Source organism: Uloborus diversus, unplaced genomic scaffold (genome assembly GCF_026930045.1).
Source record: "Uloborus diversus isolate 005 unplaced genomic scaffold, Udiv.v.3.1 scaffold_13, whole genome shotgun sequence".
Classification (NCBI taxonomy): Eukaryota; Metazoa; Arthropoda; class Arachnida; order Araneae; family Uloboridae; genus Uloborus; species Uloborus diversus.
In genome coordinates, this window is record NW_026557987.1 from 10,076,281 (window position 1) to 10,096,979 (window position 20,699).

Genomic DNA, 20,699 nt, shown 5'->3' on the forward strand with positions numbered 1-20,699 from the left:
ATAATATCCATCTTGAACAATTAAATCATGTGATTTTAGGAACACTTTAATTTTGCGTGATGAAATGATGAATTCTCAACTTGACTTTTGTCCAGCTAGCTTGTATTAATCGAAACACTGTGCTACGTAATGAGTCCCCCCCCCCCCCTCTCCCTTCTTAGGCATCCTGTTGTAAGACTTTTACGAAATTGCACAGTAACAAATAAAAATGTTCGGTAGAAAATAATTAACGCACATGAAAACAAAAAAATATTTGAGGATAGACATAAATGCACAAAATCTAATTAATAATCCGGTTTAAAAGAGATGGGATAAACAAGACTTTTAAATAATCCTTTCTAATTGTTGCCGCAAGTTGAAGCCACTTGATGGAATAAACTCATGGGTACATTGAACATAACAGAAATTTTGATATGACTGAAGAAAATTATACTATTCGTAGATAGATGTGTATGCCCCCCCCAAAAAAAGGGGGATAGCGCAGCTGAGATGTTATGGAACAACTCCCAAGAACAAGAGCTCCCTAAACAATCCCTTCGAAACTACCCGAACAATGTCAATAATATAACCTACATAATGAACACCCCTCACCTTCTTAGGCACTCTATTGTAAGACGATTGCAAAATTGTGCAGTAATACATAAGTGTTTGGTGGAAAACATTACACACACATAAAAACAAAAATGTTCGAGGAAAGCACAAAATCTAATTCATAATCCCCGCTTAAAAGTGATAGGATAAACACATATCCCCCCCCGTCGCCCCCTCTTCACCTGCAAAACATCAGAGACATGAAATTTCTAAAATCAAATAGTTTAATTTACCTCGAAAGTAAGCAGAGTTTTTTTTTTTTTTTCCCAAACATTTTAGCTAAAAACCAATATTAAATCAGGTAGTGGGAATTATCAAAAACACGAATAAAATAAAAACAACATTTGTCTAGAAAATTCCGCATTAAAAAAAAATTAAAGACCGGTGTTCCCAAACTTTTCCGGTTCGCGGTACCCGTTGAAAAATTAAAATTTTATCACGACACTCCGATTTTTGTAACGTGGACACTTCGCGACACACCCTGCGGCACCCCATCGTACCGTGGCACCTACTTAGGGAACCCCTTATCTAAGATTTTCTATGCTGAAACATGAAAGCAATGAAAAAACAACGTAAATGCTACATGTTGTTTTTCCATTTTAATCATATTTTAGCACAAAGCATTTCTGATCTTCGTTTAAGATTAAAATATGGTGTGAAAATGTGTTGAATAAACTTACTTTCATTCTCTTATGAGTTTGAAGACAGCACAGCATTTAAATATCCTAAATATCTTAGTTAATAATCAGGACAAGCTACAAGAGTACTAGCTTGATTTTATCTTCAGTCTAACGCTCTCCTAACTGAGCTATTTCGGCACGCGAACTTGCTGATTCGCGTACAAACACAAACAGGAACGAAAACTGGCGTAATCGATGAAAGAGGACTGCTTTCCTCTCCCGATCTCGGCCAATCAAATCCCGCTATCGAACTTTCGCGCTGATCGTATGCAAATGAGTGCATCTTCCGCTCCAATGAGGGGTTTCTTGCCGAAAACGAAGAACTGTTCTTCTACAATTGCAAACAGTGTCCATTTTGAGAAAAAATCTCCGAAGCAAGCATTGAAAGGGTTTTAAACCTTCGTGGTCAGCCTCGATTTGAGTTGATCGTAGGAAATTTTCTTCTGTGTCACGATAAAATACAGCAGTTCTGTTTAATTGGACTTAAAAACAGTGTGTGAGTGATATCGCCAGATAATTTGGATATTTCAAGGCTGGAGATGTTGTTCTGGGGTCCCCCTCCTAGAAATAATCATCTTCTGAATCCTAATAAAAAATGACGGACGTTTTGACCAAGCGCCCCCCCCCCCTCTCCTTCAGACAGGGGAGCACCGAACTTAATTATTTTGGGAGGACAGAAATTCTCAATTTGCCTGATGACACTATAAATTTAGCGAATTGCTGAAAGTTTTGCAAAATGGAACTTCAAATTTCGCCGAATGGAACTTGAAATTTCGCCGGATGGAACTTTAAATTTCGCCGAATGATGATAATTTTCCGAATCGATCTCCAAGGTTTGCCGGATGATGACAGTTTTGCCGGATGATGGTAATTTTGCCGAATAAAGAAATTTTGGTGGAGCCACAGTGACCTTTCATAGGGATCCCTGCCCCCGCAAGGTAAGTTTTAGGACTTTGTTTTTTGAAATTTCTTTGCATGCGCTATACTGCCGTGGACTGGCAGGGGTGCCGTTTTTTCGAGTTTTTTTTAAGCGAGAACCATATAAGCAAGCTTGTACAATAAAGCTAAAGTACAATAGATGACAAAAATTAAAAATTTGCAGTTACTGCTCTTTACCTGCCCACGGCAATGTAACTTTATTTTTGCTCCCAAAAACATGTTTTAAAACCAATTCTCACTTTTTGTTTCTAACAACTCAACAGGCCTTACCTTTTGAAATTTTAATATATTTTTTTCTCGTATACATGTAACTGAATACAATCAATCCGGTGATGTTGCACAGTCAGCGGTCCATAATCAAAATCACCACTGAATTTTGTAAATGTGATAAATTATGGATCATTTGTCAAATTTACGGGTTAATATTTACAGGAGTACTCCCGAGGGATAATTTATGGTGCAGACTGCGCCATTGAAGTTTTTAGGGGAGGTTGGTTTTATCGGTTTTTTAACTCATTTTGCGGGGAATGGCTCCATCGCCTTGGGGGGGGGGGAGGGTCGCAGGGTTTATATAACATCCTATTTTCTAGCGCAGCCAGAAATATCTTTTGGAGGGGGGTTTTAATCAAATATACCTTCTGGGTGTGGGGGGGGGGGTGATAAAAAATACCTCCTTCACAGTTTTTTTTATTCAAAAACACCTTCTGGAGGGGGTGCTTTGATCAAAATACCTTCTGAGAGAATTTTTTTTAAATCAAAACAACCCTTTCATGTGCATAAACTACTGTATTAGAATTTTCATTCATGTTCAAATCAATGGCTCTGGGGGGGGGGGGGTTCACGCCTCCTCCCCCCCGCTTCTTGCTGCGTCACTAATCCAACTCGTAATGAGGATTGAGGCATGTAATCAATTCCATCATTTTGCCAGAAATCAGTTAAAATTTTGGGAAGAAAAATTTGTTTTGCTTGACGATGTTCCAGACCTAGGAATATCACTTCGGGAATGCGTTAGATAATCATCTCTTTCTGAAGGACAGGAATATCAACGATGAACTATTCCGCGGCTCTGAGAAGTTGAGCTCTGACAATGTTTACCTCTGTTTCAGAAAATAGGGAGGGGTCATTGGCGCTAAGTTGATTTAAAAACTTTCTTAGTAGTTTTTCAAAAATATTCCAGCTAAAATCTGAACCAATTACACGTCTATTTGTCACTCAACTCCCCTAAAAAAGGTAAAGTCAAGGTCACAGCTCAACTAACCAGAGCCGCACACTAGCTAGGCGCAGTAATAGTCGGACAAGTGCAAAAGCCAATAATCGAACTTAAATTGCGAAATGCGTACTTTTTTTCCCTCCATACAATATGAGCTTAGTTTGTTTTAGATGTGGAACTGTTCTAAAAAACGCGTCTGCTGTGTTTATTCCGGTTTATTCTCTTAACTAAGCATATTTGTCTAGAAATATAGAAATACTACTAATTGTAATTACTTAGTTCAAAGTTCTGTTTTATTTAAGTTAAAACGAAATATTTACTGAAATAACAAGGCTGAATTTCTTTTATTTTTAACAATTTTAAATTTTGCAATTTTCAATGTATTTTACAACGTATATTACATAACTTATGCTGGTATCAAATTCATATGTTCTAAGACAGTGGTGCTTAACCTACGGCCTGCGAGCCGCATGCGGCTCATGACACTGACTCGTGAGGTCGGTTGTTTTGTCCAATATTACATATCGAAAACACGATTAGTCACAATTTCGCAAATTTGGTGCCAAAAAGTTCAGAGATTGGTTTCTGGAAAACAGATGCAATTGATAAAATAAGCGTTAAATAATTGATAACAACAAAGATTGGATGGTGATTTTCTCTCCTTTTCCATTTTTCTTTAATGTTATATGAAGACATTTCAAATATTTCGTAATTTTATGTGCACTTCAACCTTCAAAAAACATTTTAAAAATGGGGTACGACCCTCGGGTAAGAAAAAGTTAGCCACCACTGTTTAAAGATTTTTTGTTGGGGGAACTCCCCGACATCGAAAACAGATGTCATGTCAAGTTTAAAGATTTTCAATTACAGTACAAAATCAAGAGTGCTAAAAACTTCTGGGAAGGGGTGGGGGAGGAGAGGCGATTTTCAGCTTCCCGTACGGACGTAGCATCAAAATAATTTGCTTTTCACATTGCTACATTTCAGTGGTGTCTCCAAATTTTCCAAATCGTCGGACAAAATCTGCCGCAATAGGAAATGTTGGGGAAGTCATATTGATCTCTCGTGACCTCCCATCCAGCACAAAAGCACGACTTTTATTAATTACTTCCTTTTACCAAAAAGGAAGTATTGTATTCGCGAAAAAATTTTCACTCAAAAATCGACCTTAATTTCCGTTTTTGTTAACCCCCGAATGAGTGTTAAGTTTTTTTTTTGTTCGAATCGACCACACGTAAATAAGTGCCTAAGAACATATAAACACGCAAAATATCCATTTTGATGATTACCGAGTTAATTACAACGTGACGTCTGTATGTATGTACGTATGTCGCATAACTCAAGAACGGTATGTCCTAGAAAGTTGAAATTTGGTACGAAGGCTCCTAATGGGGTCTAATTTTGCACCTCCCCTTTTGGTTGCATTCGGGTCTTTCTAAAAGAGTCTTTTGCCTGTTTTGGGGAGGGGGGGGGGGGTGAATCATTGTTAATTTCTTTTTTTTTTCTTTTAAATCTGGGTTCAATTTGGCCATTGTTGGTGTTATTTAAATGGCAAACAATTGAATCACATTAAAATTGCCAGTAATGGGAAAATGACATTAAATTGGAGCAAAAGGAAGTCATGTGACGCACACATTAGCTCGTTTTTAAATTGAGTTGTTAAGGTTTGATATCTATCACTACGTTCTTTCAACTCTGAACAATTTTTTCAGTTTTTCAAGTGGCGTTTCGTAGAATGAAGATCTTGCTAATCCACAAAACCATTTGAATTTCAGTAAACCCTCATTAATCCGGACCCTATTCTACCGGACTTCGTTTAATCTGGATAGCCATTTAGAAAGATCATACTGTATAAGTAAAAAGGTCAGTTAGCGCAATAGTGCATTTTTGAAGGCCATATTTTCAGGGGTGCCCACCTAGGGGAGGTCATGGCGCAGACTATGCCATTGGGGGGGGGGGTGTTTTCACGGGTATGAGGGTATTTTCTCATTGGGGGCGGCTCTTGCTTTTGGGCGGGTCTGCGCAATAATTAGGGGAGTGCGCTCTTGCTAATAGGAAAGGGGGGGGGGAAGCAATCTTGTGTTTTGTATTTTCGTAATGATTTCTTATGCAGTTATATATTGCTTATCTTGGATTAAAAATACCATTCTTACGGTGTATAGTTTATGTACCTTGGCTCAATTTATAGGTAAGTTTTTTCTTTCATTTATTCGGACGACCTATTAGTACGAATTAAGGAGGTTCTACTGTAATTACATTCCCCATTACGCGTCGGAGATCATATGAGTAAACCGATAAATATTGAATACTTTATTACATTTACCAAGTTGATTGGGGATTATGAATAATTATTGGAAAGTGTTAATTATGCATAATCATCAGTTTGCTGCCTGACGATGGTTGTTTGCATTTCTTTCGCTCAATCCGGACAGTCATTTACATGCTCTATAAATAAAAGGAAGTTATCACAATAATGTGTTTTTGTATACCTGTCTTATGTTAAGTATGTACATATTGTAGGAGAATGTGCGGCAAAGGGAAATAATTACGATGGTGAGCCATTTCAAAATAAACAAATTGATTTTTTTTTTTTGAAAATTACAGTACATAAAGAAAGAACATCGTATTTTATAATAAACGTGCATTGAAACATTATTTTTTATTTTTGCCTGTAAAATTGGGCCTTCAAAAAGAAGTGGAAAATTTTATTATTTTTTTATCTTGTAAAGTGAAAAGTGATTTATTTTTGGAATAGAATATTTTCTATTCAATTGTGAAAAATACTTCTGAACAAATTAATTAGCAAAAAAAAATGATAGCTCAATCAATGAAATAATAATGAAACAATAAACTGATAAATAAATAAGTTAATTAATACATAATGAAAAATGAATAAGTGAATATATAAGAAAATGAGCGAATGAATGAATTAATAAGTGAATTATTTAAAAAGAAGGAATGTAAATAAATTATTAATGAAAACGTAGGTGATTCAGTAAATGATTCAATAAGTAAACGAAATGAAAGATGTCACTTTGCTCCGCTTGAACTTGACTCATTGTGAAAAATATTTAAAATACAAATAAGCTAAATATTAACTAAGTGAATGCTGCACCGACTCTTAGAATTTCCCAATTAATGCTAAAAATGTTAATAAGACGAACTTTATCATTTGATAATATCAAATTAATTTGGCTTACAACAAAATGTTGCAATTCGAGCCTCCAATGTTTGAAAATTTCTTGTATTATAATATGCTTTGACTTTCAGAGGCAATTTTTTCTTGACTGGAATAGCTTACATTTGTTACTGCATAGTTAAAATACGACTAGGTAAGTGTCGCTAAAAGCGAGGAGTGACTATTTCACCATTTCACTTTGCCCCCGCTGTTTCACTTTGCCTCCCATTCCCCTACTTTGTTTTTCCATATGCAGTTTTGTGTTTCATTCTCTTGGAATCAAAATAATTTTTACTGCGTACGTTGTTCGTGTACTTTGGCTCAATTTATGGTGTTTCTTTTTGTTTAAAATATATCTTTATTAACAGAACGACCTGGATCTCCTATTAGTCCAGATGAATGATGTTTTAACTGAATCTGCAATTTTTTTCATGTTTCATCTATTTTTTGAGCAATCACGATTGCTTATTGTTCTCACTTGACTGTTTTTGGCGTCTTTTGATTTTTCCCATCGCCACCCTCTGCTGCATCACCGTCGACCGGCTCCTCACGATGCTGCTCCTATAGCGAAAGCCGTCTCCAGGTTGCATCCATGTCCTACACACACTCGCATACGTACACAACTACACGCACATGCATACATACATACAGACACACAAAAACATACACACACACCTAAACGTACACGCATACACCTACACATACACACATGCATACATACAGACACCACACATACACACACATATGCCTACAAACACATACACATACCCCCCCCCCCACACACATTCAGACACACAACTACCCACACACTTATGCCAGCACACAGACACAAACACACATGCCTACACACACATACCCCTACACACAAACACATACCCCCACACACAAACACACACGCCTACATACACACACTCATTGCGAAAAACATAATTTGAATTCAACATTCAAATTAATTTTTCTTTTTTTTTTTTTTTTTTTTTTTTGGCAGTTGGGTCTTCTATTTTAGTTTCAGTTTTATTGTAAAAACTTGTTTATTTGGTTTCCACTGAAATCGCAGAAGGAATGTCAAAATCGAACATTTTAATGAATCGTGTCCTGAACCTGAAAATCGTGTTTCTTCAATTGGTTCAAATCCTTATTCAGGGGTGTCTTTATGAGCGGTCACAGGAGGTCACTGTGACCTTCCCAAAACTGTCCTATTTGGCAAGTTTTGGGACATAATTGCAACTTTGAAATGATCTATTGTCCCTTTCCATAGCAGGGGCGGATCTAGAGGGGGGCCATGCAGGCCATGGCCCCTCCCAAAGCCTTGTGATTGTAGGATTTTTTTTAAAGAAAAAAAACGAAAATACTATGAAAGAATTACAAAATTTAACACATGTTTTTTACATTAAAAGAAATTTCGGCCTTAATTGGGAGAGAAATTATATCTCTCTTCTCGAAAAAGGACTATTATTCCCAAAATTTTGCTCCTTCGTTTACATCATATCTCGATTTCAACTTCAGACACTTGGATGTTCTCTAAATGCTAGTGTCCTCAGAGTCATCTATTGCTCACGAGACCAAAAAGAGCCTAAATTTGCGTGTTCATGGCTTTAATTTCAAAATTTTCGGAGGGAGAGCTCACGAATCCTCCATTGCTTTCTCTAATACGTGCAAAAATAGCTCAAAATTAAATTTTTAGAGCCTCTAAGGTAAAATATTTCTAGGAAGGGGGGATTCCAAACACACACACACTCTCCCTTTAGAATCATTCATGGGTCATTCCATACAGATTCAACGGATGAGTGCGCTCGATCATTTTCAATTTTTTTGAAACTCATATCCCAAAAAGATGCGTATAAATGATGTTTAAAACCACTTTTTTTTTTTTTTTTTTTCTAACCTTAACCCGTGATTGTTTAGAGGTCATCAAAAGTCATTTTCGTAGTCAAAAATGGGTCTTTTACACTTTTGCATTTTGGCCAAAATCTATTTGAATTACATTTATGGCAGTTAATTTTACTCTTTGATAATAAAATGCATAAGATATAGTCTTACATGCTGAGTTACGTGGTTGTAACTTAATAGTTAAAATAATGGCAACAGGTTAAAATTCAAGGTCAAATGTAAAAATTGTACTCATTTCAAAGGGGAATAATTCGCTTAGGGGACGGAAACACAAAATGAAATACGGCAAAAACTAATCACTTTCACGTATTTCTGCTTTAGCCCTGGCTAATGGGCGGTAATTTACTGAATATACTTGCCTCGCGTTCAATCTTAGAGTTGAACCGAACCATTGCTTCGGTCACTCGTCTGGTCTGCCAATTCTATATTAGCTACCAGTTTGTTTTGCACTCTTGGCTTCCTTAAGAGGTTTTCCATCTCCCGCTCAGTTACTTTCCTATGCCGGGCTGATGAGTGCTAATCAGCACGAAACTGCAGTCCTCGGCTGGAAATGACTGAGCTGGCGGTGTATTTCACGTATTCTCGAGAGTTCGTTCAAAAATTTTGGATGGCCCCTCCCAAAATGATAGACTAGACCCGCCACTGTTCCATAGGATGTATACTTATGTACGCATACTAGGGGAGGGTCATAGGGATCATACCCACCCCCCTCTCAAAAAAAACCTCCGACAATAGTATCCGTCCACATTGTATTCACACACTTCATGAATAAAATATAAACGATTTCAGCTATCCCTTCCATTAATTATTTTATGAGAAAGTATTTGAAATATTACTTCATTTAATTACCTTCTTGAATTGCCACAAAGTGCCTCATTCTTTGCCGATTTGTTACTTTATATTAACACCCAAGCAATTTCTGAAATTTTTCGTACCCAAAGCTGTACTCCCCCCCCCCTACAATGGTGATTTGCATCCTCTCCTGGTGCTTATATTGACAGCCAAGCAATTTTAGAAATTTTTCGTACCCAAAACCGTAGGTTAGTTCATGGGGGGTGGGGGGGTGGATAGTCATTCTTCAGCAAGCCCCCCTCTCCTAAAATGGTGATCTGCGTCCTCCCCGGTGCATACCCGTATTTTATCATTCGGCAACATTTGGAGTTCCATTTGCCAAATTGCGAATTTTCGTTGAACGCTTTGTTGGAGAACCCGATTGAGTTGAATACAATCAGTTGTACGCAGGTAGAAATTTTCTTCTCCCCACTCAGAATTTCTCGATACACTACTGGTAGATAGAACTCGGTCGAATCGAACAAAATCGAGTTGAATGAGCTTTTAAGTCATTTTTAAGAAATAATTCTCTGGCCTATTCTTAATAATTTACAGAGATAAAGAATATAAACGTTGTTAAATTTTCTTTCCACCACATGACAAAAACAGTTCATAGAAATGCAGCTGTAAATATTCCGTCTTTGCAAAGATAAATGCTGGTGTGGGAAAGTAAAGGACAATGACTGCAAATTTTTCATTTTTTTTTTTTTTGTCATCTATTTTACTTGAAGTTCATATTAAAAGTTTGGTTATTTTTATTTCCGCTGAAAAATAAAGCACAAAAAAATAAATAAAAACGTAAAATTCTAACATTTCCCTGTTATTAGTACGGAATCCAAAACGCGTTTCTTTTCAAATAACAATTTACTGCGCCTTTACTTAGCCACGGCAGAGTCTATTACTGTTCGAAGTTTAGTTCTTAAAAACTTGGACCTATTTTCCAGCGACTACTATTCAAGCCTCAAGTTGCAGAAACAGATCAACGTGATTTTTGCGAAATTCTGTAAACCATTTCCACATGGGGAGGGAAAAAACAAAAACGTTTTGTATCGTTAAAAAGTTGTGCTTTTTCTCTCCCTTTATGTAATTTTTAACTGTATCAAAGTCTTAAACTGCATCGAAAGTAAATTTGTCCCGCTCTTTCTGGGACAAAATGCACTGGTGACCTGTTACTGCAGTTTTTGAGACAAGCTTCGTACGTTTAGCAAGGGAACCTATCCCCTCGAGCAATGGCGTAATTCCCCCGAAACACTACAAAGCTGCCCAGCAAGACCCCCCCCCCCTCTCCCCAAAGTCCCCTCTGTTGTTAGCATTTTTCGCCGCCGATTTTGACTTAGCAATCAATTCAACGTCAATGCATCTTGCAGACTATATTTAGGATTTTAAATCGGTGTCACTGCTTACTGAAAAAAATTCTACTATAGGGGATAACTACTGCTTAGATGAAGACTGGTTCATCTGTAAATTGTTTTAAGAAATACATAAGCTGGTGGCATGTAACTACAAAACGATGCCCTGAGAGGAGGTCACTGTGTCCTCCCCAATTGTTCCTTATTCCGCAAATTTTTTTTCAGACGGTTCGGCTAAATCATCATCATTCGGCAAAATTTGGAGTTTTATTCTGAAAATTGAGAATTTTTGCCCCCCCAAAAATTTAAGTTAGGGGCGCTAAGTGTATTAAAAAAATCACAGGGTACCTTTTCCCGTTGCGTAGTGTTAACCCACAATACCCAATTCAAAACAGGACCTGAGGTCTTCTACAACAAAAACCGTAGTTCCATTTCCTTGTTAATTTTATTAGCCCAAGATGATACCAGAGTTTCACATACTCTGTCTGTACTGAGTTTCCGGGCTCTAAAAAACGTAACCAAACTAGAATAAATGGTAGATAAGAGATGAGGAAAAGAATAACTCAAAAATGGGAACTGCGTGGAAAACTTACGGTAAATAAAGAAGTAGAGATAAGAAACGAAAACATACCTTTGAGCGACAAAGTAAACGAAAAATATTAAAGTAATCAAAGCAAATTCTTTCGTTTTAGCCTTTTCATTACGTTGTTTTACGTTTAATCAGAGATGATTCACACAATTCAGTTGGGAAGAAAGAGGAATTCAAGAAAAACAATGATTTTCCAGCAACAAATTTGACGAAAAACGGCCTACTCGCGAACAATAGCAATAATTTGATTTTTTTTTTCAAGTAAGGTGGGGAGAGCAGAGAGGATATGTATTTAATGTATATTATACTAGTTGTACCCGCACGGCTTTGCCCGTAGTTGAAAAATCAAACATCATTTGGTTCACCTGTATATATTAACAAATAATGGATGACGAATTTTTTGCCAATTTGCTATGTTCATTTGCTGACCAATGTTACGGTTCCACGTTATGATAATTCCATAATTTACTCTTCCACGCTATGATAATTTGCTTGGTAAAATTTTCTTAAAATTGTAATAGAAAAAGAACAAAATCGAATTTTTGAAAAATCGCTTCGAGGTGCACACTAGGATTGTTCAAAAAAAAAAAAAAAACTTCTTTTCAGCTATGAAAAGCTGAACAACATACCATCCTAATTTTTTAGACCTAACAATAGAATTATGCTGTAAATGGTTTAGCTTGTTACTCAAATTTTAAGAGGGTGCTCCATGACCCCTTAATAATTTAACATTAGCCGTAGCATAAAAAATGCCACAAATTGAGAAACATTTTATTTCCCTAGCTTCTTTTTTTTTTTTTTTGTAAATTATTTTAATGCAATGTATATGCAATTATGCATATTAATAGCGTATATTGCATATGTAGCTTCTTTTTTCAGTTCAATGTATTTTGTAATCCCCTCCCCACACTTATGAAGTTTGAGAGGGGGTTGAGCACCCTCTTTCAGTTGAAATAGGGAGCTAAAATTCTCCCAGTAGATTGCTGTCTAGAAGTCTAAAAATATTGAAAGGTGTCCGTTATCTACGATAAACTTTTTTACGTGTATTTTTGAACCCTCCTTGTTAACATTATCGTTTCAAACGTCTTTAACATCAGTATGAACAACTAAAGAATACTTTATTTGTAACAACTAGTTTTCACACAGTAGCGGCTTTGATATATAATGAAATAGTTCTTGATATTTTTTATTTTATAACTGTAAGAGGCATAATTCATGAACCTTCGTATAGATGTTTTATGGTGCTCGATTAGACGTACAAAATTTCAATCGAGTTGCTCTATAACAGTTTTCGAGAAATGAGGGCGTTGAAAGTACAGTGAAACCTGTGTAAGTTGACCACTTGCGGTGCAGTACTGTGGTGGTCAACTTAGACAGGTGGTGAACTTATAAAGGGGGTAATGATTTTTTTTTTTTTTTTTTTTTGTCATTTCTTGCACCATGCATTCATTTTTTGACTAATTGACACTTACTCTTTCCGTTCGACTCACTTTCATTGTTTAACATTACCTTAAAACAATAATTTAAAATGTTATTCAAATATTTTTAGAGGTTATTTTCTCAGAATGATGTATAATGTGCCATGTAAGTTTAAAATTTCAGTAAATTGATCAAAAAAAAATCATTGTTTATAAAAAGTTATTTGATATTAATAGTTCCTAAAAATTCATTGCTAATCAAAAATAACAATTTTCCACTTATTTTTTTTTCTCATATACATTTAATACATTTATAGCCATGATGATCTACTTTTCAACAAAATAACTCCTTATTGAAGTTTGGCGCACTTATTAGACACTAGTTTTTGAAATTCCATATGTGTCAGCTAATTTTCTCTGGATTTCTCCCTTTTCAATTAAGTTTAATATTTCATACTTTTTATCAATCTCAAGTTCAACTAACTTTCTTTTTGAAGCCATTTTATGTTAAACTATAACACAAAGAGCAACAAGCTGAACTCTCTTAGTTCTAAAAGGCAGTTGAAAATGAAAATGTCCTATTTCTTAATCCCTTGCACCAGAAATACTGCAATGCAAGTAATTTTTACTCTAGCACAATTCCAGTGTTGCTACAAAATATTGCAACTGGAAAAAAAATACTTTGTACTTTTCTACTGACACATGTTTTCATTGAACAGAAAGTACAAAAGGTAATCTCAAATAGAACAACAAAAGAAAAACAAGTTTGGAGAATAAAAGGGATCTTAGTAACCAACTAAATAAACCAAGTGGTCAACTTACAAAGGGTTTTTTACAATACTTCAAACCAAATTTGGGATACATTAGTGGTCAAGATAGAGAGGTGGTCAAGTTACAGAGGCTTTCCTTCATTATACAAGATAGGACTAATTCCGTTCCTGACAAAAGCGGTCAACATAGACTGGCAGTCAGCTTTACAGGTTTTACTGTAGCTTGAAATGGTTCGTGTGAGGTATGTAAGATGAGCCGCCCGTTTGTATTCCGATTCCCGAATTTGGCTGACATTCTGCAGTCTAGTGTCTAAATTTACATAGAGGCCTAGTCGAAATCTAAGTTTATTCTTGAATCGGCTGGAAATGAGTTCGACATTTATTGTTGACACCACCACAAACTTCTTCACCAAACTTGGTTATCACGATAACCCACTGATCTTCGATCAAATCTTCTTCACATTTAATTCTGGCGGCAAAAATATGCCGTCGGATGCTATGTTCATCTGTTGATGATTCTTGTTTGCTTAGGTTTTGCCTAAGCTTCTTTTCATTCTCGGCACTGATAGGACTAGGTCTATCAGTTTTCATTCCACTTGTACATTCCATGTAAATACTTGTATATACTCAGTTCTTATCATATTCCAGATTATTCAATTCTCCTGTCATTTCAATTATGTAATCCCTGTAAATATGTATATAGTGTGGCCCTGAAAAGATTCCTTTTTTTTTCTACTCCATTCCCCCCCCCCCCACCTCATATAAATTCCTATCTGTATCTGTTCGCCATTTGTTACTCGTTAAGTGTTTAAGTGCAGTTTTATTAAATGCGAATGTCGCCAAAAGGGCGATAAAAAAAAATTGAGTCTCGGAGACGAATTTGAAAAGGCTTAAAATGAACGCGTGATCAAAACAGATCGTGATTGTGGTTGAAATCTGGTTGGGTCTGCACACTTGTGTAAATAAATCGCATTTGATTTTGACAGCAGTTAAGTCGTGTTGAAAATCTTCAAATGCAAGAAATCGCGGATTTTTTCCTGCGACACGAAACGCGGTGTAAACAGGTAGCGAGAATTTAATAGCGAAGAGAAACTTGAAAACATAAAGGTAAGACTTTTTTCGTGAAAAGAATGATGTACACGGCTCATGGGGATGTGGGGGGAGGAAAGATGCTTTATCGAAATGACGGGATTGAATGCAGGTTTTGTTTAGAAAGCAGTATTGCTTAAAGTAAAATACACATTTGCAAATGTTGGTTTTTTTTTTAAGCGCACAATCTGAAGAGGGTTAGAAAACAATTTTCAAAAAGGGAAATGAAACTAAAAAAATAAAATAGACATCCGGCATCCAGTTTTCATTTGAATTATGACGTCTTGAATTATGTTTTTTGCAATCAAGAATTGCAATAGGACTCGATCCGTTGGGTTTCTTGTTTCGACAAATGGCAATGGAAATGACCGAGAAATGTGCATCCGTCATATTATGATCGGTGATGTTCTAGAATAGGAAAATTGACATATCCGTAAAAAAAGGAATGGTTATTAGGATACGGTGATAAAATAAATATTTTATGGCCATATCCACAAATACACTTGTCATAAAAATTGTTTTAGCGTATAACGTCATGTATTTTTTAATCTTATCAGTCTTAAATGATGGAGATTTTGTATTTTGGACATTTCATTTTTTAACGAAATCGCTTCAAAATATTAGTATTTTTTATATCTGAAAAGCAATACAAAAAATATGAATTGGATTTATTTAAAATTCGTGTGAAATGATGCCTAATAAGATAAACCTCAAAACAAGTTTCACGGAAAAGCTCAACTTTTCATTCTTAGCAACAAAATCGAATTTCGTTACGATTTTTTTTTTCAATTTCATGAGCAACAGACAACACTATCATTGAAACTCTCATGTCTTGCAAAATGGGCTAGAGGTTAATCTAAATGCTGCAGAAAATACATTACTGGCAGTTAAATGATGAAATAACGGAATAAGATCATAAAAATGCGTCATGCACATCGAAATCACAGGAAGAGCCAAGTTTGCTACATCTACGTCACCTATAGTAATCGCGGGATTCGGGTTTATAGTGAGAGAGTTTAAATATAGGAATTGTGTGTGTGTGCAGGGAGGGGGGCGGTATTTCATGATTGTCTCTTATTCTCAGTGTAACCAGAGAAAAGTTAACTACTTGCAATCAATCTTGAACAGAAACGCGATTTGAAATGCGTAGGAATTAAACAAGATAACGTTCTTTGCGAAGAAACTTATAAAGCAAGTCCTCACAAATAGACCTTTGATTTACAGTCTGGTAACGCATAAGTTGCATGCACGTTTTTAATGTTTGCTTTCATTAAAAAATGTTTTTCAAGTACGCATAGCCATAATGCTATTTAACGACCAAAGTTGAAAGTATTTTCTTAAGCGATCGTGAAAAACGTAAACATTGAAAAGGAACATAAATGACAGTAATCTGTTGGTCTTGCTTATTTCATTTGTAGTAGATGAAAAGAGCATTTGCAAAATCAGTGCAGGTCCCTATGAAAATAATGTTGTGTACCCTTAAATTTAGGAAACTTCCAAGGACTGTTTTAGATTATTTTCAAACGTGTATTGAACGTGTTTTGTACGTGTACTTATGTACAAGAGAAAATATTTAAAAAAAATAGATTATTCTCTGCAACCAAAATAATAAATAACGTTAGTCAAACCATGAAATACGGCAGACATTTATCAGAAATAGCTGGGGTTACGAAACATCTGCTTTTATAAACATTGCTTCCTGATTTTTACCCAACTGCGCGTGCGCGACGCAAAGGAGGGTAATGTGTTTATCAGTCTATGTATGTTTCAAACGTGTTTTGTACGTGTACTTATGTCCAAGAGAAAATATTTAAAAAAAATAATAAAGTAGACTATTCTCTGCAACCAAAACATTAAATAACGTTATTCAAACCATTAAATACGGCAGACATTTATCAGAAATAGCTGGGGTTACGAAACATCTGCTTTCATAAACATTGCTTCCTGATTTTTGAATCCATCTATTTTTTCTGCAGGATTTTGAACGAATGAGATCGTTGATCTGTTGACCAACTGTCGTTGGTAGGTAAACGGCAGTATCTGCATAAATGAGTTTTTGAGATATTTGAAGAAACTTGTTTTGGATTCGACACTAACAATAGGGAATTCTTGGAGTTAAACGTTTTTTTCGCCCTTTTTATCAGCGAAACCAAATAAGAAAAAGAAAGTTCGTACAAAAGCGAACGTGCAATAAATGACAAAAATGAGAAAAAAAAATGCATTTAAAACCCTATACCAGCCCATGGCTGGCTGTTTCTTTTGCAATTATATAAATAGATAACTCAAATTGTCATTGGAAGTTTTCTCAATTTTAATATGCTAAATTCTGTGAAGTGGGGGGGGGAGAGGTTACATTCGCCTCACATCACCTGGTAAACATTGACAGTTAGGAGAAAATAGGATTAAAGACACGATCGAGTTTTAGTAGTATAGATTCACTAGAGGGATTCGCAACCGGCTCGCTTCGCTCGTCCTGCCCCGTTCGTCACCTGCGGTGGTGATGATTGAAATGGTATTTTTAATTCCTATCTCTGACCCTTCAAGGTTTAGAGGGGTGAATTAGGAAAGATTAATTTTCTCTGGATATCCTGTACCCAACGACAAAAGTAGTAACCTGGTAAACTTCAACAGTCCGGAAAAAACAGGGTTACAGACACAGACAGATACACGCACAGATTTACAGATGTAGGCACGCGGGTCGTAGGTTTGTATACCAGCATCAAAGAACTCTCCATGTCCTTTTTCGAAAAGTAACACCGTACCTCGTCGATTAGCTTTGCTATCTCCGTAGATTTCTAGGGCCATAGATGAGTACTTTTTTTTATTAGTGACTAACAACTCGTCCAAGTCACCTTTCAAGCAATAACTGGCTGAAGATCAGCTTCGCAGAACCTATGACCTTTAGGTCATGTAAGGCCTGCTGATGTGCAAGGTCTTACATTGTGTGAAACTCGCTAAGAAACTAAATCAAGGCATCTTTCAACCAAAAAGAAATAAAAACTAGTTCATCCGTTTAATAGCTACGGTGACTCAGACATACCTGTACGTAAACATACATACGCCCGTACTAACGCTAAAATGAAAGCTAAAGTTTGTTGCAGCGTCTCCTTCTCTCCCCTGCAGTAGTCACCATCAGCAAGCTAAGTTGGCGCAAGAAGGAACCGAATTTCGAAGTTTCAACTTTGGACACTTTCCTTTCTATATTGAGAAGTGAAATTTTGCGCGTGGTGTTTAAAACTACTCTATGAGAGTTACTGGATATGGAAAATTTGCCTTTGTGATTGCTTCTTGGCGAATGAAATAATGTTTACATTTACTTCAGTGCAAAAACTTCATTTTACCACGGAGACGAGTGGGTAAATGTAAATCCTAATTTCTTTCCCCATGTGGTTGATGTAGGTAGACAATCGCAGTCAGTTTGGATCTCGATGTAAGGTCATCCTTCAGGATCTCCCGAAACTAGCCTTATAACCGGAGTGACTTTGTAACCGAATCTTACGATAAGCATAGGTATAAGCAGTACTATTCTCTGCAAAATTACTTACATTAAAAACTATCCGGTTATTATGACCCTTAAGTCCTTAACCCTAATAGAAATTGAATGAAAAATCAATAAATAAAATTATTATCTTCAGCTTTTAAGTTCAGAATAAAGTTGTATATGAGTATGCTTCAGCAAAGTACTGATTTACAACTTACCTTACTTAAAATATTACGGAATACACGGTGACCACAGTTTCCTAGTTTTTATATAAACAAAATTAGTTTTATATTTTCTGCAAAAAAAATGCTCTCTCATATCTTTTAAATGTTTTAAATTATTAATACTCCGAGTGAATGTTTATATAAACACTTCCAGATCACTGTCTGTATATCCACCTTCTAATACTTTCTCTGTACTACCAAGTTTGTAGAGTAAACAACTATTCATCGATAAAAGATAGTAGACGACGGAAAATTCTTCGAATTGAATCTCTATAAATTTGAAATGACCCCCCCCCCCCTTAAAAAATCAGACAAAAGTGACCACATAAGCAATTACGGTACTCGAGGCCTGAACATTTATCCTATAATTCATTACAAAGAGGTTCTATTCTATGAACCGAGACTAAAGGAAAATGACCTTATACCCGGGGTGACCTTATATGCGGTTGACCTTATATAGATGTCTGACGCAATCAGTTTCGAAGCTTAAGAAGTTTTGTACTAACAATGCTCAATCTTCGGCCCGTAGGTCACATGCATCTTTCAAACTTAATCAAAAATCATGTAAAAAGAAAGCTTACAAAACATTACGTTACGTTTCAGTAAGTTACCGCCCTACCGGAAGCCGCTCTTGGCTTAAGAGGTTTTCTACGTCCAGCTCAGTCACTTCCTATGCCGGGCTGATGAGTGCCAATAAGCACGAAACTGCAGTCCTCGGCTGGATTGACTGAGCTGGCAGTGTATTTCATGTATTACGTTACGTGTTTAATTTACGTAAAATGACACAAGTGTTTTTACACAAAAACTTGATGTTCCTAAAAAAAGCGTCGATTCACTTGCAAATACTCGAATACTTTAGCTTAAAAAATCAAAAAGCGTGGATTTTTTTAATAGTTTGTTCGTATTTTTTACCTCTTGCTTTCGTCATGCCAAGCGCACCGGTGGGAATCGAACCCGCCACCCCTTGCACCTCACACAAGCCAGGACGAACACCCGTTATTTGAGGCCCTTAAAGTAACATTAAAGTAGTAAAATGTCTTTTATTGCTTTGCGTAACAGTATAATGATTATTATTTAAAAAATAAGAACAGAATTACTATCAAATAAATAAACTATTCCGTCCATGATTTTGTTTTTCAAATTTTTACCGTTCCGCTGGTAAAAAAGATTTAAAAACGCTGGTTTACTTTTCAAGCAAAAAAGGTTCTTATTCAACGTCATTCGAAGTTAATATGTGACCAATCACAGAGTCCCAAACTCGCGCATGCTTGCATTCTAATGAGCCTAGTTCCTAAGCAGCAGTTTTTCTTTCAGTTCACGATTGATCTCGATGCGCGGCTCATGTTGCTGAGTTGGTTGAAAATTCGGAAAAAGGTTTTCTTCGAAGACGATTGAATCTCCTAACGCAGGTGTGTCCGGAGAAATTTCAGGTAAGAATTTGTGTTTCAGTTTTGTATTTTCATGTACCGTTGTCATTAGCGAACTTGTTTTTTAGTTTCTAGAATTGTTAATGCAATTTAAACATTTAATAGGTAGTCTTTAGGAAGGCATGTTATTAGGAAATCGTGTTAAAGCTTGACCGCGAAGAGAAGGCGGCTGACCTTGAAGCAAACACATCATTTGTGTCGTTTGTAATAGGTTGATTGTTATTATTTTGGGATAGATAGGATCAGTAAGAACGACTCTCACTTTTAGGTGCTTTCTGGTTGATTCCATCTATTACAAATGATACAAAATGAGGTTTCGCTTCAAGGTCATCCGCCTTCTCTTCGTAGTCAAGCTATAGTGTACTTTGCTGTCTTTAAGCGGTGATTGTTTAGGTAAAGTCCTTTGCCCCTGGAATGCCGTTGTATTATATTTTTTTTATGTTTTATTTATGCTATGTTTTATGATTATCCACACAAAACTAGAAAATACACAATCATTCAACATCTTTTAGAGATTTAAAAGATACAGTTAAAAGATCATTAAACGTTTTAAAAGAAACTTTCACCTTTAAAACATTTGCAAAAATATAAGCAGTGAAAATAATTGCTTGCATATTTGAGTTTAGCGCATTATTTTACATAAATATAAGATTTTTTACAATGCGATATCGTGATAAGTGATTTCAGTGATATAGAATTACATGTAGGGGGGGGGATGCAATCCAGTGATCTTTCTTAATACTGGGCAATTACGAATTATTATCCTTACTTGACTAAAATTGATCGTGCTCTGATTTTTCAGATTGCCAAGAGTACAACTATTTTTACTTTAAACAGTTACTTTTACTTTTTTGCTACTTAATTTTACGTTTAAAAGAGGGGAGGGTGTAAAATTAAGTTTTTAATGCAAAACATCAACATAGATGAACAAAGAAAGCAAAGCTCTATTTAAATACTTAATTTCTAAATTACTAACCTATTCTACAGAATACCAGTCATAATAAGACGGGTGCAATTTTCTTGACCATTGCCA